The following is a 12,255-nucleotide window of genomic DNA, read 5'->3' as shown; positions in this document are numbered from 1 at the left end:
TCTCATTAGTACCTCCACTTTAAAAGCAAGGTTCCCCTACCCGCGCATTCTCTCTCTCACCCTTGACTGAGCTGCCTAAGTAAAAATCAATAATTCCTTTATCGTACAAATTAACGTTAAGCATATTCCACCCTCGTACACGGAGCCTACTGCCGACGTTACACCGTTTCCTGCCGCCCTGTCCTGCATAATATCACGAATCGCGTCGACACCGGCCACCACGCCTGTTTCCTTAGCACAATTTCTTCGTGCTTTTTTTCTCTAAATTTCTAAAGACTCGTTGATATTCAATAGTGACAGCGATATTAATAGAATTTAGTTTTGCAAATATTTATTGCAGTTAAAGCAATAAAATATTCATGAGCGGAAAATGCATTAAGAAGTTGGTATTATCAATGACTGCGTATATTTCTTTATTAATTTGCAGCTTTGTTTTCACTGACATTACGTTTTGAATTTGTCAAAACGTTTGGTCTTAATTGTGGCACATTAATGAATGTACACGGAATAATTATTTATTGACTAATGCTTTTCTAACGCTTATTTATGAATATTTATGAATATTTATGAATAACTTTGTAATATCTTTAACTAAATATAATTATTTTCGCGTACAATATCGAGTGTTAATATAGATTTGTATGGTTTGTCTTATTAATAAATACATATCTTTCTAATCCGTCGAACGCGAAAAGCATATATGGTGATGCTATTATCACCACGTACGTTCATGTACGAAATCGATAACCACTTAAATTAATTTGTTTGCGTCAGATATAGCTGGTCGGCATCGCAACGGTGCTCGGTGTCCGATTCATTAAGTCAATCGTAATGACCGGCAATAGCCGACGTTTTGACGATAACTTATCGAGTTTTATTTAAGCACTTTTGGGAAGAGTGGAGAACGTTATACCAACTCGGAGACATAAAAATTCCACCCACTCGTCACGCCTTGACGAATAACACGAGATGCACGGCGATAACGTTTTAACTGCCGACTAACACACTAGGCGACCCGCGTTATCTACGCCTTATCAGACGACATTATGGCCCTAGACACATAGAAAGCAAATGAGCTGTCCTGCTATAACGCATTTTTCAACGGATGTGTGCATTAAATTAGGAAAAAATCAATGACCTCTTTTACTAGTTTTTGAATTCTGATTATTACCAGTAATTTGAAAAAATATTTCTCTTATTACTGCTTTTAAAAGGCTACATTAGTTTTTACGTTAGAAAATATAGTTGTATTTTGTTAGTTGCATTTTAATATAAAAATAATTTCTCTCAATGTCAACTCTTTTAGCACTAATTTCTTTTTTTTTTACGAAATCAAAAGTATTGTGTCAGAAAAGTTGTGCAGTATGCGTTTTGCTGAATATTTTGTCCAGAATATATTCGTAACTGTCGCGAAAAAATTCTTATATGTATGTATTAAATGGATGCAGCTTGCAAATTTTTATAATGTTATTTATGGTATCAAGATTTGCTTAGATATAATTTTTTCTGAATTATGTTAACGTATAATTAATTTTTTTTGTTACAGGTAGGTGTTTTGCGATCAAGTGAAGAATTCGTCAAGAATTCCGAGTCAATACCGTTTGCCAAAATCGCCGATGCCCGGCGGGTTACGACATCATCACATCACGTGTCTCGCGACCTTGACTTTCTGCGGAGCGCTAAGAGGTTTACCTTGGTAAACCGTGGTATCTCGGGATACCACTCGGGGTCTCGGTCGAGGGATTAAGACGGGGTTGTTGAGCAGGACGACACGGCGGGACGGTGGAGACGAATGGGAGGGGGCAGGGCGAGAATGAGAAAGGGAAAGGAGACTACTGTAACCGTACGCCCGTATAATTGATTGAGTCTAATGAGTTAAAGAGGATGCTACGGTATCGATGGCGAAAATTAAAGAATTCTGGGTCATGTAGGCGGCGATAGCTCCGGGACAGAGAAAGTACGGAACTTGGGTACTTGCCCTCTTCCTTCGTTCTCCCGCGCATCTCATTCGGCGTTCACGTCGACCGGCCTGGGGAGAAGCGCTGATTGTAAATTAGTTAAAGGAGATGCTTCATTAGGCGCTGCCTTGCTTCTTGAGGCTGCAGTTCCGCGTCGTTTAGCTGTTTTTAAAGGGGCTCGCGGCATAATAACAGCTCGGTGCAGATTGGTCGATCAATTAAGCGCGGTTATCGTGTAACTATGAGACGAGATAAAACATGTGTTTTCTCAGAAAGATGAGTCGTTTCAATCGCAGCGCGGGTTTCCACTGATTTCTATTCTCAGAAGAATGAAGTCATAGCAAGAAATGGAATGTGAATAATATAAGCGGGATAGGAAAATATATATACGTATGTATTGCTTGCATCTTTATCTTTTCAGTTATGACATTCCTCTAATCTATCGTTCTTCCTCATCTCAAATGACATGTTCAACGTAGAAATTGTGGAATGTTGTCTAATTATTCTATATGCATATAATTTTAATATTTGACATATTAAGAAATATGTATAAACAGGCAATCAACATATTTAAAATATATTTAAACTCGGACATAAATTCTAATTACAAATGTGTGGTTTTTACACAACAAATTATTCGATAGAAAACAGCCATCGCAACGTGGATAATTAAATATAAAATTAACAATATTGCGATTAATTTGAGAGATTAGATGATTAATGAAAATGATTTTCGCTCGACATTTGAATGTCGGAGTCAGCTTGGGGAAAATCTGTGCACAGAAATGAATTACGCAAAGCGCATACTCGCCCCCCTTCATCGCACCGTTTACGCGCTCGTCTCGTTTATGCGATATTACTTTTCGGCAGGCTCGCCGACTTCGCGCGTCACCGTCGACGTCTCGCTTGCCGACGTCTTTTCAATTTGTAGAGAGATGAAAAAAAGGTGGCGCGAGCTGAGATAGGTGGATAGTACAAGACGGTTAGGCGGCGGACGAGGAGTGCGAGGCGGAGGCACGCGGGAAAAGCAGGCAGTGTCTTCCGCATCCCCTAGGGAAATTATTGACAGTCAGCGAGGAAATGACGTCGTAAATACCACGCTGAGGCCGGAGCGACCGCTCCGCTCGTCTCTGTCCTTCGTTCGCCTTCTTCACTGTCGTCTTCCACTTCGTCCGCATACTCCTCCTGCGTTTAAATCCGCGACGTTGTTTTCATCGCGCGGCCGTAGTTCCGTAGTGTCGGACGGAAAAAAAATATACGCGCCGTGTATACGCGTCGGGCCGGCGCCTATTTACGGACACCATAACACGGTGGAACGGCGGATAAGAGCAAACCACACGCTGGCCACAGTGTCTGCTTAGGTTGCGTCTCTCGCTCGGATGCAATAGCGGTTCCCTCGATAAAGCACGAGTTGTTTCTTCGTTAAAATTGACGTGGATGCAGCTGCTAAAACTTTTTAGAGACGACCGCCGATATTTGTTTTCTGAAAGTACAATACCCTACAGTCGCATGGCAGAACTATTATAATGATGTTTGAAAGTAGTTTTCTTCCAATTAATTGTAACATACTTTGTTTTTCTAACTTTCTGAATTTTTATTGCAAAATATTTTATATGTGATAGTTGTGTCGTTCTGAATTCGCAGACTTCTCGTATATTATTCTTTTTTTTCTTAAGAATAAATGCATACTTTTTAAAAATTAAATCTAAATATCCATATAATCAATAATTATTTTTATTTATTTATTATGCAAAATATGGATGGATTAAAAACTTATTTTCCATGATTCATCTCTATCTACAATAATATCACGTTTAAATATTAATTGTTTCTACATTCTTTATAAACCACAATTTCATACCGAACATACCTGTGATTAATAAGAAAAGAATCATCTAGCTCCGTGACTTTAGAGCGTGTACCTAATTATCGTAAAATGATTAACTGCCGCCGGGGCGTAAACCGGCTCGGAATATTCGCGCGGGAAGCGTCCGAAAGCTTGACGTTGCTCGCGTCGAGAATATTGCAACTGATGCTCTCTTCGGGGTCTCTCCGTTATCCTGGGCTTCCTCTCGCCACGTGGTGGAGGAGGAACACATTATTCGCGGAAACGATCCTTCCTTTCGCCCGGCGACTACGAAAAGGGAGTTCTTTTTCGCGAAAGAGCCGAAGGTGGTGGCGCGGGAGAGGGCAAAGATGTGGGGGTGGGCGCGCGTTTAGGGTGGATGGAGGGGTGGAAGCGTCTGGTGCGCAGGCCAAGAAGCAGCATGAGAGGTGGTGGTAGCGCGGATAAAGACGAGGAGACGACTGCGGAACCGAAGGCGACGGCGGTGGGAGACGGAGAGGAACGGAGCGAGCTGCGCGAGATCCGCCGGCTCTCTAAGGGTAGTTATTATAATAAATTTGTCGGGGGTTTAAGAAGCGGAAACAATTCAGAACTGCGAGCGACTCTAAGGATGTGCTTATCGTTGCTTTTATTCAAATGGAAGTGGAAGGCGACGAGCTGCAACGGATGCGACCTGTATCTGCTTCCTTCTCTCCTCTCACGGTCTCCTCTGTATTTATATGGCGTTCCGTCTCCTTTGAGTTCCTGTCGCTGTCCTTCTGTCTTTCCGAAATGGCTAAAAGAAAGTGTGAGTATGATTCAACAGCAGTGGCATTGGTTCTTCGCTACCGTTTTATTCACGGGTTGCGAACTCACGAATATGATTGTTTCACTGGTATTTGCTAAATATTCTTTTTCGTTTTTTTTTTTCTAAAAATGTATTTTCCACAATCATTGTGGATACATCTAGAAGATATATTTAGCACTTGTTAAAAAATATTTATAATTACGGAAGGGACGTGAAAAATCGCATACTTTATATCAGGTATTGATTCTTTGGAGAATTAAACATTTATTTTTTTTGTATAGCGAGGATTTAATAGAGCAGCTTTGTCGTGTTTACATTAGGGGAAAAAATGTTTAAAAGGGTTTACCCATTAAACTATATCGTATTAAGATTTTGTACTTCTTTCTACATTCTAAATATCCAAGGCCTGGTATAATACATTAACCGAGTAGTAATCGAGATTGCGCAGCACTAAGGAGATAAAGAAAACGAAATCGCCTCGTTTGAGATAATCACGAAGGGGTTTAAGGCCAGATATGTGTACACGCCAGTTCACCGATAAGCGAGAGCTATTAGTGTGTTCCGACATACGTAATATGCGAATTTCATGCGTCTTTTCGTGCTTATGCGTTAATGACTGTGCTCACGTGAGAATAAGAGGCAATGAAATCTGGGACGTTAAAGTTTACGTTGCGTTGATTTATTGGAGGGAAAAGCAAAAAAAGAGATAGGAAATATACGAATTATCCGTGAGGACCACCCTGATCACGACCCTTGTTTACGACATTCCTGACGACGACTCCGGTCATTAGCGCGGACGAAGAAGGACATCGCGCACCTTTCCGAGGGTGGTTCGAGATAAAAACGAAGCGAGAGCTCTATGCGCCCGACGTGTCCCCGAGATTGCTCGGCGAGTCGTACGACAGAAATTTCGCGCTGTATCTTTTTAAGAGTGCGGTGTAGTTTAGAGCCGCAATAAAGGCGGTCCTCGGCACTTCGATTTACGGCTTAATTAAAAATACGCGGGTTCCGAGACACCGACGAAAACTCGTCGAAGCGGGTCGCGGTTCCTTAAAGTCCCTTAAATACGAGCCTGGCGTACGCGGTCAGTCTTCTTTATAAGGCATCACGGACGGATTTTTTTCGGCCGATAAACGGCCCTTCACGCTCGGCCACTGGCGGAAGTGACGCTCTCCTTGCTTTCGTAACGATCTCGCGCGCGAGTCCCGCCTTTGGATATTAAAAGCTGGCGCGGCTACAAGGTTTTTGTAATTCGAGATCATAACGAAGATCGTGGGGATAATGGAAACCGCGATAATTGGATATTTCAGCAGATTCGCGGAGAATTGAAAGTCTTTGGGCGCATCTCGTATATGCGAGCTTCTCATTAGCGCGCGTTTGTTCTTTCTGCGCTCGCAATAGAAGTCGCGAGTCGACATACTCAACGATTTACGTCCCCGTCCGAATGAGCGGGCATCTATATTTCGCGATTTTATATCACGCAAACATAATATTTCCCGTGTCTTTACGGGATTATGTTTTGATAGTGCAAATATTTCTCAGCTCGTTTGTCACGGAGCCGTCAGGCGCGAAAATAATAAAACGTGTACGTGCGCCGGCGTACGCACCCTTTCTTATCCTAAGTCTTCCTTAATTTTCTTCTTGTAACCGGCGGAGCGCGCGGAAATATTTTTTCTTGAGAAGACACGGTTCGTCTCCGTGTGACGTGAGCTCGCCCGTAAAATCTTTATACATCTACATAATCGTACGTATACGTATACCGCGAGCCGCACGCATATACACACGCGCGCGCATACACACACACACACACACACACAGACAACAGGTCGCGTCTCGTGGCTGCTTTTCCGCATAATCCCACGCGACATAATATGGGGGTTTATCTCGTGGAATCATGGTGGCTTAACGGGATGGTCCCCTTCCCTTGCGCAGACCGCGGGTTCCTCGCAGGCAAATCCACCCCCGTGGAAGACAACGTCGCACACCCTTGAACCCTCTAGGCCACGTATACATTTCCGCCGCTCTGCGTATACGTCTCCAATTTCTCTTTCCACCATCCCATCCTTGATCCCGGCGCGGCGATGCCGCGGGATTTGCCGTGTCCTTCCAGAAACTTGACAGGACTAGGAAGTCCCGGGGCTCGTAGTGAAAATATTACCTCGTCCGACGAAAGATGGAGAAAAATGAAGACGCTCGTTGATATCGGTGATACGAGCCGTGCTGGAATATCGCTCGCGGCGCTGCGATAATGTATAAAAATTCGACTGCGTTGAACGGATCAGAGTATCCACTATGGGTATTATTCAGTCTATCGTGATTTTAATTAAAATCATGTTATGCAGAATATTCTATAATCGGATCGGATTATCGGATTTTTTTATAGATTTACCTATCTGTGTGTTTGTATTTTTATAATATTTAACTGCAGCTCTAGCTTCGAAATTCTGAAGTTTCTTTAATGAAGAAGACAACAAAATGCGTTAGAGTACATCAAGAGAACTATCGTTGAAAAATTTTGAATACGAAACATCTTAATCGAGCACGTGTGCTCAAGTTTGCGAGGCTGGGCGCGTTTCCTCGTGCCTTTCGGCAATGAGGCGAAGGAAGGGTGGGAAAAGTTTGGTTGCGCAAGGAAACGCGACACAATGCTCCCTGGAATGATAGCGCCATCGTGGCGAAGTTCGTCGAACAGAAGCGGCGAGGGTGGAATTGTGCGTACGCGAATTGAGAAAGAGTAGGAAGGAGGAAGGGGGCGACTGCTGTTATTGATTCTAATGACATTTTCGCGCCAAGGGCTACGACGAGGGTGTAATTGATATCTTAGGACACGAGGTACACTTACATCGCTGGAGGGTCGATGCTCCTCGATTGCGACAACTCGGGTTATTCCTGTCAATTTTTCACCTATTTTTCGATGTGCAATATAAAACAGTACACACGTCGTATTACTAATCCAGCATTATAAACGGAAACATAATTACGTTTAATTTGGCAGTAAAATGAATCTATCATATAGAGTTTAGATAACCGAATGATTTAGAATGTCGAGTCACCGAGAGCACTCTATGTTATCGCGCGCATCGTGTATTGATATATAAACATATATTTATCGCGTAATACAGTTTTCCATTAAGCGCATTTGCCTAAGCTTCTGTTTTTTGTCGATGCCGAACACGATCGGCAGTGATACCCCGTCGCTATAAGTGAACGCCGTGACTTTATGCATCGCACCCGGCGTATATATATTCCGCGTGACATCGCAAATTGATACAATCATAGGCGCGCGATACATCGTACGATTACGTGTACTCCACGGATTAATAGTATACGTGGCCCACGGAGAGCTATGAGGGTCATTAATTCAGACGCCGCAGCGGCATAAGGACGCTTCAATTTATTTCGCTCCCGATTCCATTCTACGGTACGCGAACTTTCCGTCCCGTTTTTTTTCCTGCACATCGTACAAATAACGTATCTTATTATAAAGTGGTCTCGCGATGACTTGTGAACTTCGCGCCGCGATATTTTGTCTTTAGGATTATAGTTGCATTAATCCACGTGGTCGTAAATTATTTCGTTGTAATAATATTGCGTCTAATATTAATTTCTCATCTTAAATTCAATAGACGTCGCATAAACGTGAGAGTCGTAAAATAATATAACCATGTTTTGTTAGCATCGCGCTAACAACGCGATGCAAAGTTAAGTGAATATAAAAGGACTTTGAAAGCCGATATTTTATCCTACAAAATTACAGACATTGTTTAAAAATATTAATTTTATTCGAATTTAATAAACATGAATATTAATGAATTGAAATAGCATGACAATATCTATTTTATTAGGTATATGCTTGTTTATGGTAAAGTCGACTTAATGAGCGACGCTTAATGAGCGTTGCAATAAGTCCAAGGATAGTCAAATCATTGTGCTTGTACAGTATTATAGCAGTAAAACTTGCACGGAATTCTTGATATGAACATCGTTCGTGATAAATTTAACGGACGCGGGGCCATTATCAGTTGCGCGGCACGAATGTGAAATGAACGCGGCCATCGGAACAACGAACTGTTTGTTGCTATGAATAATCCGCCTGTTCTGCAACTAGAAATAAGACGCATTTCGAACTTAAGAGAGATGCGGTGAAAAAAAAAAGGGGGAGACTGAAGAGAGCCATTCGCTCTCGAAAGATGCCTATCAGTGAGTGATACAGGATCCAGGAGCTCTCTCAGGAAGGTGCCCATTAATCGATCTGTCATTATGTAGCTATTAAAGCGCCACGAGTTAATTAACCGGTTACATGGGGCGATCCGATGATGGAGAAAATAATAGAGTACATGATTCCGCTATATATATTAAAATTGCATTTTCCAGTTAGCGGCGTAATTGAGTCCCATGCATATTTATTGCTTCTTAATACATTGCATATGTTTTTGTGTTAAAGCATTCTAATTAACTGATTATATTGATGATCATCGATGAGGAAAATATTTGAGAAACAATTCCGCTATCCAAAAGTTGCGCTCTTCAGTTAGAAAAACGTTATTGCTGGGCATCGTTGCAGTTGTAATCGTGTGCAATCTCGAATTTTGTAAGCACTGTGAATTCTCGGCATCAATTTAAAAATAGTTATTTCGACATTCGTCTAAATAAATATCGCAAACGATATTCATTTAACGCCATTTGTTTTTGTGTGTGATATTTTTGTCAACGAAACATCCGTTTGCCTCTTAGCGTTTACGAACGCGTATATAAATAGCAAATAAATCTCGCGCTCGTTAAGGTACGCATCCGCCGCCGCAAATTGTCCTCGACCACTTAGGAATCGAACGGAAGTTTCGATTACGCGTTCCGCGGTACGATATCTCTGGGGCCAAAGGAGACCCGCGAGAGCCATTAATCCGAGAGTTCGTGGCGCGGCTGTGCGAATGGACACCGCGCCGCTTTCCGACGACGTTTCTATGGGCATTACACGCGCGAGTCGTCGTCGTCGTTGCGGTCGTCGTCGCCGTCGTCTTTCGCGTCGTTTCGCAGCGATATTTTCTTCTCGAAGCGCAGCTTGTGTCCGCACGCAGTGCCGCCATTCGCGCGGTATCGCGCGGAAACTGCGGCTTTGTATGCATATGTAAACGCGTTTACCTGCGGGAGAATTGTCGGGCATTGTGCTGCGCGCGCGGTTCTGCCGGGACGATGGACCATTCTTCAGGGTGGGTAGGGAAACAACATCTCGGTCCCGCCGAACGCGTGTTCACACACACGACCGCGCGCGGCTAGGCTCGCGGCGCATGAATGCGGCGTTAAGCGAAACGCAACGTGACGGCTATTAATCTCGGCGATGGGCGATGTTTAATCCAAGAAAGTGGTCGGAGCGCTTCAAAGCAGCGGAAGGATCGTTTGATTGTGAGAAATCGTAGGATGCGAGCGTGCTGTCACGCGTGTCGCCGTCGCGGATCTATTGCACATTCGCTTATAGTTGTAATTTGTCGTGAAATCGATTGGCATGCCGGCATGTGCACGTGAAACGAGTATGAAAGTTGTGACTCGTGAGAAATATGATACTTCTGCCACTGTCAGATAGATTTATATTGCGAGAAACAAATAGCGGTAAATCTATTTTATATACTTTGCATATTGCAAACTTTAAGTTTAATTGACTCGAAGAGAGATTGAGATTGAGTATCGAAGGATGGAATGAAAGAATGTGGCGTCACCTGGCTCTTTCGCTGCGGACTTTAATTGCTATCACGCGGATGTTCCCCCAATCTTAGCGATTTTATTCCTGCAAAATTGCCGCCTATGATCTCGACGGTAGATTGCAAGTCATTATTGCGACTCATTGTCGACACTGACGAAGGTGCTGAAACGGGTTATGACAGATCCGTCCATTAAGTCCGGAGACCGGAAGAATAAGAGCCGCCAGATGACGATGATGATGACGCCGGTGAAAGCTCAGGATGATAGTGCCGTGGCACCACGCCGTGCCCTGCAGGGTACCGCCTCGATGTCCCGTTGAGAACCGACAATTCGAATACCTCGTAGGGTTTCCAGCGTTGTAGATACTCCGCGAGGGTGTATGCGTGCTCCGCGCGTGACGTTCTCGTGGTTCAATCGCGTAGGTGAGACTGAGAATTCAAACCGCCAACGATCGAAGACCGGTCATAGGTCTTTTCGAAGCGTCGTCGCACTGCGTGCGGTCGCCAATTATTGCTAAATTGAAGGTAAGCGAGCATTGAAAGCAAGCAGTTATAAAATGTGTCAGAACTGTCGAACATTTGTCATAAAGAAGGAAAGTATTTAAATGAAAGATAAACACGCTGGGAAATATGTTAGAAATACGTGCGCTGTGTTGTTCGTCCTTCTATTATAATTCTGTTTCTCTAAAATATTTTAGACTTATATTATTACACGGAGAAAATGTTTATATAAAAAATTACTATGCATGGTAATAGCCGCGGACCATAAAGGAATTATAAAAATGTTTACTATGTTTTTTACATGTGAAACAATAGTAAAAATTTTCGCGGTTTTATGGTTCGCGGCTAACTGCCGTACATAATAATTTTTTATATAAAATTGTCTCCGTGTAGTTTCATATAAAGATATTCTTCTTACTTAATTTAAAAAATTTTATTTTTATTTCTTTCTTAGCCATCAAAAATTTGTCAATCTAATTACTTTGCTTTCCTGTTTGAAGATAGATAATTTATTCTGCCATTTGAAACATGAATTGTAGACTTATATCTATGCTGTTTAAAAAAATGTCAAATTATCGGTTTTTTTAATAATATTCTTTCTATTTGATTTAAATAGTAATTTTTATGCATTTCTAATGCGCAACTGCTCATCATTACGCGGATATCTTGTCTACTAATAATCCACAACTGTGTCTTCCATTTATAGTACTTTTTGTCTGTCTATGATGATGGTACTATTAATTTAGAAAGTATTCAAAAACGGCATACTGAATTGAATATGCGGAAAGGGCTTGCCTTAATGCTTCGTTGTACACTGTAATCTTCAGTATCCGTCAACCCTTATGATACTTTAATTTCAGGCAACGTATATATATACATAAAAAACCCCCATATGTGTATACAAGAGCTTTCTGTCTAATGATATCTCTAATTGTGACTAGCTTATAGATTGTCATCTGGTAACTAATAATCTGTCTATATAATTTGGCGTGCATTATCTATTCTTACGTTCCTAGCGTGTTTATTATTAAAAAATGTAGTTATAACGATGCAAAATAATGATTATATTAACGCTATTAACACATATCTTTTGATTATAATTTCTACTTGCAATATATTATTTTTTTTTTTTTAATTTTTATTCCGTCATTTAATATTTGTTATCGCAGGCCACATGTATTACGTTCAAAATGCAAGCTGTATAAATCAACGGCGCGTCGATCCTACATATGCGGTTCATTTAAATTAATAAGTCGCTAGTAAAATCAGACTTGTATGGAGAGACAAGACTTACAGCTTTTGTGTGTGAGAGTACGTATAAGTATTTTTTTATACACATACACACGCGAACTATAAATATATATCGTCGCCAGCGGTGCGTCAGGTGGCCCCGTTATCCGTTTCCCACGGGCTCTTCAGCCTTTATTATATCATTCGATCACAATGCACACCGAAACGTCTCGGGATCGA

At 41.9% G+C, this 12,255-nt stretch overlaps 1 protein-coding gene and 2 long non-coding RNA genes across 3 annotated transcripts in view; 2 read left to right on the top strand and 1 right to left on the bottom strand.

The window, feature by feature from the left end:
* The window catches only part of LOC136997990 (uncharacterized), a 51,715-nt gene extending 49,351 nt beyond the window's left edge, over window positions 1-2,364 (top strand). Inside the window, exon 3 of the long non-coding RNA XR_010888566.1 lies at window positions 1,547-2,364. This is a non-coding gene — a long non-coding RNA (uncharacterized lncRNA). The remainder of the gene's footprint in view (window positions 1-1,546) is intronic.
* The window catches only part of MESR6 (misexpression suppressor of ras 6), a 528,133-nt gene that overhangs the window by 156,947 nt on the left and 358,931 nt on the right, over window positions 1-12,255 (top strand). The window lies entirely within an intron of this gene.
* On the bottom strand, window positions 2,520-4,590 carry LOC136997989 (uncharacterized). Its single transcript, XR_010888565.1, has 2 exons — window positions 3,829-4,590; window positions 2,520-3,441 (listed from the first exon to the last, which is right to left on the bottom strand). It is a non-coding gene; the product is annotated as an uncharacterized lncRNA (long non-coding RNA).

The sequence above is a fragment of the Linepithema humile genome, chromosome 2, assembly GCF_040581485.1.
Source record: "Linepithema humile isolate Giens D197 chromosome 2, Lhum_UNIL_v1.0, whole genome shotgun sequence".
In the NCBI taxonomy this organism is placed as follows: Eukaryota; Metazoa; Arthropoda; class Insecta; order Hymenoptera; family Formicidae; genus Linepithema; species Linepithema humile.
Note: the sequence above shows the minus strand (reverse complement) of the source record. Positions and strands in the feature narration are given on the sequence as shown.